This window comes from Monodelphis domestica, chromosome 4, assembly GCF_027887165.1.
Source record: "Monodelphis domestica isolate mMonDom1 chromosome 4, mMonDom1.pri, whole genome shotgun sequence".
Taxonomy (NCBI): Eukaryota; Metazoa; Chordata; class Mammalia; order Didelphimorphia; family Didelphidae; genus Monodelphis; species Monodelphis domestica.
The window spans coordinates 323,955,103-323,966,666 of NC_077230.1; positions in this window are offsets into that span (position 1 = coordinate 323,955,103).

Here is an 11,564-nt window from a genome sequence, read left to right on the forward strand (position 1 = left end):
CCTAAGTCTGGACTGCTTTCATCTCCTTACCTTCATCTTCTGGCCTCCTTGAGAAACTCAGTGCTAATCTTCTTTCTTTGAGAAGTCTTTCTATTTCTCTCTCCCTCATTTCTAGTACCTTCCCTCTGAAAAGATCTCCAATTTCTCCTGTATATCCAATATTTATCCCGTATATGGTCATATATTGTCTTTCTCATCAGATTTTGAGCTCTTTGAGGACAGGGATTGTTTTTGTCTTTCGTTGTGCATGAATTGAATATAAATTATAACTCCTCATTCCATTTGAAAACCCAGTAGGGGTCGGTATCAGCCCCACCCTTTGCCTGGGCATCTCATGGCTACCTGGCTTCTCAGAAGGGGCTGACTTAAGTCCCCAAAGAGACTCATGGCACCTGAAAGACTGGGCTTGGAGCTGGACTGAGGTAAAGTTTGTCCCACCAGAGAGTCCCAGGAGGTGTGGCCAAAATGGCTTTATAAGAAAGGGGACAGAGAAAACTCAGGCCCTTTCTGGGTGGGAGGGGGCTGAAGACTCTTGCCAGTGTAGCCACTTTTCCAGAGACATCCTGGCAAACTCAGATGAATTAGGCGTGGCCAAGTGATCCTGTGCTTTTCTCTCTCTCTCTCTCTCACTTTTACTAATAATTATAAATTACTGTACAGTCTCCAGAGAATTTTACTCATCACAATAGTATCTGGAGTGCTTATTAAACTTTAAGTACCAAGGGGAGAAAGTGTGTTGCCTTATGGAAAGCAGCACAAAGACCCTGTTCCAGTCTGTGGCAACTGAAACAAAGGAAGGCTAGAGTTATAGAAATGAACAATGAGAAAAGGAGCAATAATGGTTATCCTAATAGAACTTGGAAGGCTCATGATCTGATGCAGTATTGGGCAGCAGAAGGCAAAGATAGGAGAGAAGAATGAGATTGCCAGAGGTTCTTAATCTTTTCTTATATTATTGTCTCCTTGGATAATCTGGTGAAATGTATAAATCCTGAGGAAGCTAGGTGGCTCAGTGGATAGAACCAGTCTGGAGATAGAAAGTCTTGGGTTCAAATTCGACCTCAGACACTTCTAGCTGTGACCCTGGACAAGTCACTTAACCTCAATTGCCAACTCCTACTGCTCTTCTGCCTTGAAATCCATACATAGGATAACTATTATAGCTCCTCAGAGTGCATGTCATTTCTATGACTTGTCTCCCTTTGCTTCAGTTGCCACTAATCTCTGCACATAGACTGGAGCAAGGTCTCTGGGTTGCTTTCCGCAAGGTAACAAGCCTTCTCTCCTTGGCACCTGTGATAAAGGATGGAAAGGTTTGCAATCCAAAAATCCTATCCAAACATACCTATAGTCTCCACTGTAATTGCAGAAGGATCCATTTAGGTCAATCAACCCCCACAACAGTCCAAAATAGAAGCATGCCAGAATGAAAGATTTGGGCCAGTCTAAACCTGATGTGACTCATTTTTAGTAGGCTTTCAATCCCCTGGATTTAGGTCTCCATCTTCCTAACATATCTAAGAACTTCCATATCATATCCCACACTTGTCTTTCCTATTTGGTACAGCCAGGGCTTCTTGAATTAACCAATGCCAGCACCTCCCAGCCTGGGTAATCAGAGATGGAGACCAACCAGACTGGTCTAAGGGAGAACTTGCTCCCTTCCAGTAAAACCTCGGATCTTTTACTGCTTCAAGGGGCCTGTCCTAGTGAAGATAGTTGAAACCCAGGCATGTTGCAGTGTACCGGTATGAATGAGAAGGAACCTAGAGGCGATGGGGATCCTCTTTTTCCTGTTGCCAGTTATCCAAAGATCATCACACTCCCATGCTCCAGGAATAAAGCTTTTCTCCTCCCCACTTTGCTTTTCCTTCCCAAAGCTCTTGTTCCTAGGCATTTATTTCACTTTAGGTTTTGAGCCTACTCTTATATAACGTTTTAAAAAAAACAACACTCTATAATTTATGGGGCAGCTAGATGGCTCGGTGGATAGAGAGCCAGACCTGGAGTCAGAAGGTCCTGGGTTCAGATCTGGTCTCAGGTACTTCCTAGCTGTCAGACTCTGGGCAAGTCATTTAACCCCTGCCATGGCCAGGGTCCAACATCACTCATGACTCCAGGGTTTCCCAATTGGTAGCAAACTATTAGTCAAAATAAATAACAAAAGGAAGACCGCTTAATCATTACAGCCATGGGACTACTTTGCATCTGACAGCTGATCTGCCATTCCCAGGTTTGATGTTTATTTTTATACCTATTTTCGTGGCATGCAGATTGCATTACCTAACACACATGTTCAAAGAGAGATAATTGGAAAAGTGATAAATTAACTTTTAACAAATCATTTGATTAACATTCTATATGTTTGTATTGTGATTATAGACAGAATAAAGGTTTCACACAAGATAAATGATTTCATCACAGGTGACTTAATTTTCTCACCCTATGAGAAGTTTTGAGCTTACAAACAATCAAGAAAAATTATTTATTGCTTTTAATAAAATGGAATAATAAATCAACAATTCTTAAAAGACAATTCAACAATCATATCTCAATTCAAATTTAGACGGGTCATTTCTCAGGGATTTAATAGGGAGTTCCTGAGTTACTGATTTGTGTGATTGAGTCACTGAGGCATATTGGAGTTTGATGTATTTGTAGTGTACCTGGACATATTGTCTGGGCCTATATGATTGATTTGTGTGTTGGCTTCATAAGAATAGGCTTCTGTGGGTGGGAAAGTTTTGGACTTAGCCTGTAGCTGTGGTTTTGTTGGGATTTAGGTACCTAAATAAGAGTTAACCCATGATAGTCTTTTTGAGATTGAGTTTGAGGGTCTGGTCTTTTGGTGATGTTTTGGAGAATTAGGGTACATGTGTTTTGCTCTTGCATTATTTCTTTTGACACTAGGGGGAATAATAATCATGTCAATTCATAGGTAAGGGGCATTGATGAAAGAGGTCATGTAAAAGGGATAGAGTGGGCAGTCACATCTCTCCAAGGACCACTCTATGGTCTCCTCAGCTACTACTGTGACTCTGTCAAGATGTCATGGCCTGATGGCTCCCAGCAAATCCCAATTCTACCTTTCTTAGAATCGATATTAAGAAGGTAAGAGTTTAAAAATACTAAAAACTACATCTATGCATTGTTGGTCTGATTCTTTTTTGAACTGTTGCCCCATAATTGATGTTAGGGACTGAGACACTCTATTGCCTTTCCTATCTTCTGATGTTAGCAGAATGTCTCTTTTCAGGTCATCACTTGCTAAATCACTAGTTCAGGAGCTAAAACAAAGCCAGTGATACCAGGACCCCCCATGAAAAAGTGGGAATTGTGAAAGCATGAACCATATTTGTGAAATTGACATGGGAAGATGGACATATAGATGCTGAGAGATTGTCTTTTTAGGAGACTGATTGGAAGACATCATCAGCTCAGCTGCAAAGGCATCATGGAGAATCATTCAGAAGTTATATTTTATTTTGGGGTGGAGGTGGGGTGAAAAACATGTCCTAATACATGATAAATACACTAAAAAAAACACCTTGTAATTGCTTCCTAATTCATTCTCTCTCTCTCTCTCTCTCTCTCTCTCTCTCTCTCTCTTTCTCTCTCTCTCTCTCTCTCTCTCTCTTTTAAACCCTTACTTTCCATTTTGGAATCAATCCTGAGCCACCCAGCTGTCCCCTTTTAGATCTTTTGGGTCACCATATGTTTATCCCATTTTGTGTTGAGGCCCATTCAGCTATTCCCTCTCCCAGGGAGAAAAAGAGGGGGACATTTTTGATAATAATAAAAGACCTCAGAGGAATGAATGGAGTTTTGCTGGACCCTCCAGAGCAGCATGGAAGCTATGAATGCTTCTAGAGCCTCTCATTTCACCCACTGCTGCCTACGCACATGACACATCCAAGCTGGAGGCACAGGTTTCCTGGGCATACATCAGCTCTGTAGACCAGTTGGCCCCAGCATCAGCACACAGAACAGTGTGAATTTTAAAAATCTCCATCTTGGTCTAGCACCCAAAAATTGTGCACACCCACACTACACGGGCATGTGCTAGTCAATGACAAATCAGAAATAACTAACTGCCCACCTGGGCTGTCCTAAGCCAAGCTAGAGCCAACCATTGGCATTTGTGAGACACAGGAAGTGAGGTAGGGAACAGCCTCTGAAATTCGCTCACTTCCTGTGGAGAGAGCTAGACGCCAGTTGGTGTTAGGAGCTTGGAGGGAGAGGACGCCCGCAGACAGCTTTCCTTCAGATTGGTCACGTGAGTTAAGGACTGATTCTTTCCACCTGGGCCCTTTGGTCCTAAAACTCTCTCTGCCTTGGTCAGAGGTTGAGTAGCCCTTTCCCTTTTCTCTTCTCTCCTTCTCTCCCTCTCCTTTCCCTACTCCCAGTGTGATTAAACCTCCATAAACTCCATTCTGACTTGAGTGTTTCATTTTTAGGAATTTCATAAGTAAATTCCTTGGTGGCCATTGTTCAATATTACATAAATCTTGTAGCCACATTCTTAACCATTACAATATTATAACCTCTCCCAGAAACCCACAATTTCTACCATTACAGTATTGGCGAACCACTACGGGAAAAGAACTATATCAGTCTTCTGATCTCCTTACTAATCACCTGGGAAAAGTCCCACCCCGGCTACCCCCTCTGGCTCTTGGCCCTGCTTTAGTGCTTCAAAGGTTTCTAGAACCTCAATAAATTTCCTGAATTTTCTTGCCCTTTCACCATACTTCCTACTCACTCCGTCAGTCCTTTTACCAAATACCTTGACTTAAAGACACAGCTGCCAGAACAGGTGAGTATAAAACACCTTTTCTCTTTTCCCTTTACCCCTTAAGTTAAATTGGGGTCAACAAAATTGTCTCTCATTTCCGCCTCCTTTTACTTTAAGGAGGTGGCTCAGTAGATTGAGAGGCAGGCCAGGCTTACCTAATCAACTGATTAGCAACGAGGAATCTCAGAAGGAGCTCTTAGGAGCTCCTAGCCCGCAAAAAGCAAAAAAACAACAAAAAAAAAACCAGCTGAATACAGCTAGGGAGCTAACTTAAAACCCATTTTTTTCTGTTTCCTGGCCTTTCTAGTCTTAAAAATTTAAGTGGGCTTTGCTCAAGGAAGATAGCACATGGTCCTAGCGGTTTTAGCCTGAGGGCTAAAGAAGATTGCTGGGACCCACCCATACCCACTTTGTAAAAGAAGGAGGTTTAGCTCTACCCTTTTGTTTACGGTCTATTCACTCCTAATCAGCCCTTTCATAGCTTCTACCTTCCTGTATGAGGGTTTTTGTAACCCCTCCCAGAAGCTTGATAAGGAGAATTTACAACACAATAGGCCCTTAACCTGTATAGGGTTGTAGACTAGAAAAAAAAAAGCTACAGGCAACCTAGCAATTGACTCAAAGAAAGAAAAAATGTGGCTACAACCAATGTCTGCTTTACTTCGAAATTGGCTTATAAGTTCAATGACCAAGTGCATTGGATTTTTAGTAGGTGTTCCTCTAGGATGGTATTTTTCAGAAACTATAAACCTCTTCGTGACCATTATATTCATCTTCCTTGGGATTGTAATTGTTGTACTTACAATGATATACCTAACCTCTAAGAGAGAACACTCCCTTGTTCCTTCTATTACTAAACAAATTAAGGAATTACACACTTTTATGGGAAACCAAATCACGGAGCAATATAATATCACTGATCAACGTATTAGGGAACTCCACACTTTTATTGGGGAGCAACTTCAGGAACAGAATAATATTTTTACTCAAAAAGCTAGGGAACAGAATATTATAACTGATCAGAGAATTACAGAATTGCACACATTTATTGATCAGCAAAATAAAGAATTGATTACTATCACTGATCAAAGAATTCGGAACCAAAATGCTTGTATTGAACAAATTAAAAAAGACATTACTCTTATTTATCAACAATTGATGGAACGGGATGAAGTTAGGGAGAAAACATGGGGAGAGATAAAAACTTCCCTGGCTGAACTTAATCAGGGACGATGGGGAGAGATAAAAACTTCCCTGGATGAAATTAAACAGGACAAATGGGGAGAGATAAGAACCTTCCTGCAAAACATTGATAGGGAGTTAAAAACATCCCACATTAGGAGTGATTTAACTCTCCATCCCCCATCATTGTCAGACTCCCTGACCAACCCTACCCAAAATGATTTGGCTCAAATAGAAGCCCCTTCACACCAACCAGCTCCTCCCCATCCTGACCACCCAGCCCCTCCCCCTGCCATTCTTGCCCCTCCCACCCTGGTTCCTCCTTCCATTCATACCTCTTACCCTGCCTCCTCAGCCCCGATCCTCTCCCTGCCCTTCCCCCCACCCATGCTCATGCTCCAGCCCCACCCCCTGTTCCTGTCCCAGCCCCTCTCCCTGCCCTTCCCCCCACCCATGCTCATGCTCCAGCCCCACCCCCTGTTCCTGTTCCAGCCCTTCCCCCTGCCCTTCCCTCCATTCATGCTCTAATCTCCAACCCCCATGCTCCAACAGCCAATAATCCTAACATTGAAAATGGAGCAAGTAGCCTAGAAACAGTAACACCAGATAGTTTAGACAGAAGTTTATTTCCATTGAGGGAAGTACCCACCTTTAATAAAGAAGGGAACTTGGTGCCTGTAAGACACTATACACCTTTTAAACCTGATGATTTAGAAAAATTCAAGCACAATGTTCAATCATTTGAGGCACAACCAATGTTGGTTATAGAAAAATTAGAAAATATATTCAGAAACTTTGACCCTTCTTGGTTGGATGTGGAGAATTTGTTAGATACATTTCTGACAAAGAGAGAGAAAAATAATGTCATCTCTCTAGCTAATAAGAAAAGTGGTAGAGGATCTCATCACTGGCCAACTGTAGATCCACACTGGAACCCTAATATTGTACAGGATCACACAAAATTAGCCCTGGCCAGAGAAGCATTATTAAAAGCCATGAGAGACTGCTCTGATAGCCCTGATGCATGGGAAAAATTTGAACAATCCCGGCAGGAAATTAATGAGACCCCCTCCCACTTTATGGACAGACTTGACGTAGGAAGTACATATATGGACCTTGATTTGTCCAGAGAAAAAGACATTAAACATATACGCAGACAATTCGCTAGGAATTGTTGTTCAGCAGTAAAAGACTACTTTGAAACCAACTGTCCCAACTGGGAGTCTATGGACCTCGAAGAACTGAGGAAAGTAGCAACATATGCCTATAAGAATCGTACAAAAAAACCTGAAACACACAATAAATCAGTATCAGACTTAGAAAAAGAAATTGAAATTTTAAAGGAACAATTGAAAAGTAAGGGAGAGACCATGGCCCCTTTGCAGGAATCCACAGATAGATCATTAATAAACCCCTTAATATGCACCTTCTGTGGGAAGAGAGGCCATGCAATGATAGTCTGTAGGAGCAGGCTACGGGAAACAAGAAATAATAACACCTTTAGGAATAATAAATATAGGAAACACAATGCCAATCAAAATGACGATGCTCAAAATACAGAAAATGATACTACCCAAAAAAATGCCCAACAACAATATATAAGAAATGGAGCTCGACCATGCTACACTCAGGGTGAACAACCCCAACAGCGTGGAGGGTCCCAAAAAACTGCCCAAGCATCTTTATGAAGGTGTGAAGGGGGGGTGAGGGCCCTGGAATCAAAGAATGAGACCTTTGATTTTCCAGACCCTGATATTTTAATGCCAATAATCCCTATATATTCCCCCCCAAACAGTAAGGAACCTCATGTCACTTTAAAGGTAGGAAATTCATACTATGACTGTCTTTTAGACACTGGAGCATCTAGGTCAGTTCTAGTAAGCAAACCAGATGAGAAATGTGATTCTATTGGCTCTTTAAATGTAGTAGGTGTTTCAGGAAAACCATTAAAGGTCCCAAAACTTTCTCCTCGCATGGTACGCGTGGGACCCCTAACTGTTGAGCACTCTTTTCTTTTAATGCCTGGATCTCCCACAAATTTGCTGGGGAGAGATTTACTATGCAAATTACAAGCCACAATAATGTGTGCCCCAGATGGCCCCCTTTCTTTAGAAGTGCCCGAGGAAACCTTAAATTTACTCCCTGTATTTCTCTCAGAGAGCCAGGAGGCAAAGGAGCCTCCCACCTTTGAAATACCTACAGATATACCAGAGTCTCTTTGGGCCACATCTTCTACTGATGTAGGCTTACTTAAATCAGCTACTCCCGTGCAAATAAAAACTAAATCCAGCCCACCTCCTTGCATTCCTCAGTATCCTCTTTCCAAGGAGGCAATGGAGGGCATTACCCCAATAATAAATTCTTTAATTGACCAAGGAATAATTTTCCCTTGTAAATCTGAATACAACACGCCCATCCTCCCCGTTAAAAAACCAAAAAGGGGACCTGATGGCAAACACCTCTATAGATTCGTACAGGATTTGAGGGCTGTGAACAATCATGTTATAAAGAGACACTCCATAGTTCCCAATATCAATACTATTATTTCTTCTATTCCTAGCACAGCTACATACTTTACAGTAGCAGACTTGTGCTCAGCCTTCTTCTCTATACCCATACATGAGAACTCGAGGCATATTTTTGCTTTCACCTGGAATGGCATACAATATTCCTGGAGTCGTCTGCCCCAGGGTTATGTAGAAAGTCCGACCTTATTTGCACAAATTTTGGGACAAGATACAGATAATATAAAATTTAAAAACAGCAAATTAATAAAATATGTAGATGACCTACTCTTGGCCTCCGTGGATGCAGAAGCATGTCAGGAAGATAGTAAACACCTTCTTTTGGAACTGCACAAAAGAGGTCATAAGATCTCAAAGGATAAAGTTCAGTGGTGTCTCCCCAAAGTAGAATATTTGGGGTTCATTCTAACAGCTGGTGCCCGCTCTATTTCTCCCAAGCGAATTGAGAATATTCAAAAATTGAGTGCTCCTACTACTAAAAAACAGTTAAGAGCAATTCTGGGAGCAACAGGGTTTTGCAGACAATGGATTCCTTGCTATGGGGAAATTACTAAACCTCTTATAGCACTAACAAGGGATGCAGTCCCTGAACCCCTCAAATTAGAGCCTGAACACATGTCAGCTCTATCAGAGCTAAAAAAGGCTATCCTATCTGCCCCTGCTCTAGGCATCCCAAATTACAACAAGCCATTTACTTTGTATGTACATGAGCGAAGAGGAGTAGCCTCAGGCATTTTAACTCAGACTCTGGGGCCTTCTCAGCGTCCAGTTGCTTATTATTCAGCCCAGCTGGACCCAATAGCTTCAGGAGCACCACCATGTCTTAGAGGAGTGGCTGCTACTGCTTTACTAGTGACAAAAACCGTTGATCTAGTATTAGGATGCCCATTGACAATTATGTGTCCACATGAGGTAGAAGCATTATTGCTAAGACAGAGAACACAGGCATTTTCTGATCAGCGAATTACAAGGTATGAAATAACCTTGCTAAATAATGAAAATATTACTTTGAAACGCTGTTCAACGCTTAATCCTGCCACCTTGCTTCCAGACTTACCAACTTCAGGAGAACCATTACACAGTTGTGAAACACTAGTGTCCATGGCAGAAAAGCCTCGAGATGATCTCCTGGACACTCCCTTAAAGAACTCAGACCTGATCTTATTTACTGATGGTTCGTCTTTCATGAGGGATGGCATACGCTATAGTGGAGCTGCCGTAGTCTCAGAATTTGCCACTGAGTGGTCAGCCTCATTACCTTCTAACATTAGCGCTCAAGGAGCTGAGCTCATAGCTCTGAAACATGCCTGTATAATTGCCAAGGATAAAAAGGCAACAATTTATACGGATTCTAGATATGCTTTTGGCATTTGTCACTCAGTCGGGATGCTATGGCTCCAGAGAGGATTTTTAACCTCAGCTGGAAAATCCATAGCTAATGCAGAAATTATTAATGAAGTACTTTCTGCTCTTCAGCTGCCTGAAGCCCTAGCTGTAGTTCATTGCTCAGCCCATACAGGTGGCACCGACCCTGTCTCTAGGGGAAATGACCGAGCAGATGCTGCTGCAAAGCTAGCAGCCATAGAAGGGCCTGAATTACTTCTAACATTAACAACTACTGATGACTCAAATTTATCACTTTCCTATGATGAGAAGGAAGTGGAAAAATGGAAACAGAAATTCAAAGCAAAACAGATCAATGGAGTCTGGGTGTCATCTGAAGGAAAACCCCTGCTCCCTAGAAGTTTCTATCACCAAATTTGCCAATCTGTTCATAATAATGGCCACTTTGGTACCCAGGGCATCGTGGACTCTGTTAAGAGAGTATGGATAGCCCCTGGTATAACTACCATAGCCTCTAAAGTGTGTTCATCCTGCCCTACCTGCCAGGCATATAACCAACATGCCTTTCGTGGCAAAGCCTTTGGTGGACGCCCTCTGGCTTACACACCTTTTGAGCACCTGCAGATAGATTTTATAACGATGCCAAAGGCTGGACAATATAAATTTTGTTTGGTCATAGTAGACCAACTGACCAGATGGCCGGAAGCATTTCCTACAGCCCGAGCCACAGCAGCTTTTGTTGCTAAGGTGCTTTTAAAAGAAATTATTCCTCGCTTTGGCCTACCAGCACGTATTGATTCCGATAGGGGAAGTCATTTTACTGATTCTGTTCTAAACCAGATATATTCTTGCTTGGGGATAACTCCAAAATTCCATGTTCCATATCATCCCCAGAGTTCAGGCCAAGTTGAGAGGATGAACAAAGAACTTAAAACTATGATTGGAAAATTATGCACTGAGACCCATTTAAAATGGCCTGAAATTCTCCCTTTGGCCCTATTTTATCTTAGAAGCAGGCCTAGAGGAGACTTACATATCTCACCATTTGAGATGCTTTTTGGACATCCGCCTATACAGGCTAAGCCTTTCTCCCCGGCTTATACATCGCTATTAGGGGGAGATATTACTATTGCTTCCTATATACAGGAATTACAGCACAAACTGCGTGAGCTACATGAATCCGGAGCTGCAGTACAAGCTGGACCACTAGACTTTTCACTTCACGACCTGAACCCAGGAGACAACGTGTATATAAAGAACTTCCAGCGTACAGGAGCAACCCAGCCTTCCTGGGAAGGACCATTCCAAATATTGTTAACTACTCCAACATCTATAAAGGTTGGAGAAAAGGACTCTTGGATTCACTGTTCACATGTAAAGAGAGCATCTTCTGTTGAGACTGATTGACTGTATCCTATACATGCATTGGAGATAACTACCCATTGACAAGTGGAACTGTTTTATTCTGCTTTTGACACATTGAATTCCTAAATTTAAATTTTTTCCTTTTTTTCTTTTTTCTCTTTTCCTTATTTTATTATTATTATTATTTTTACATTATTTTATTTTTTCCCTTTTTCTCATTTCTATGTACTTAAGGTACATATGATCAATATTAATTTTATTCTACAATATTAGTTTAAATATATACTTGCTGTTATTACTAATACGCACCCAAACAGCTTTAGACTATGGGAACCTGCCATTTATTGATAATT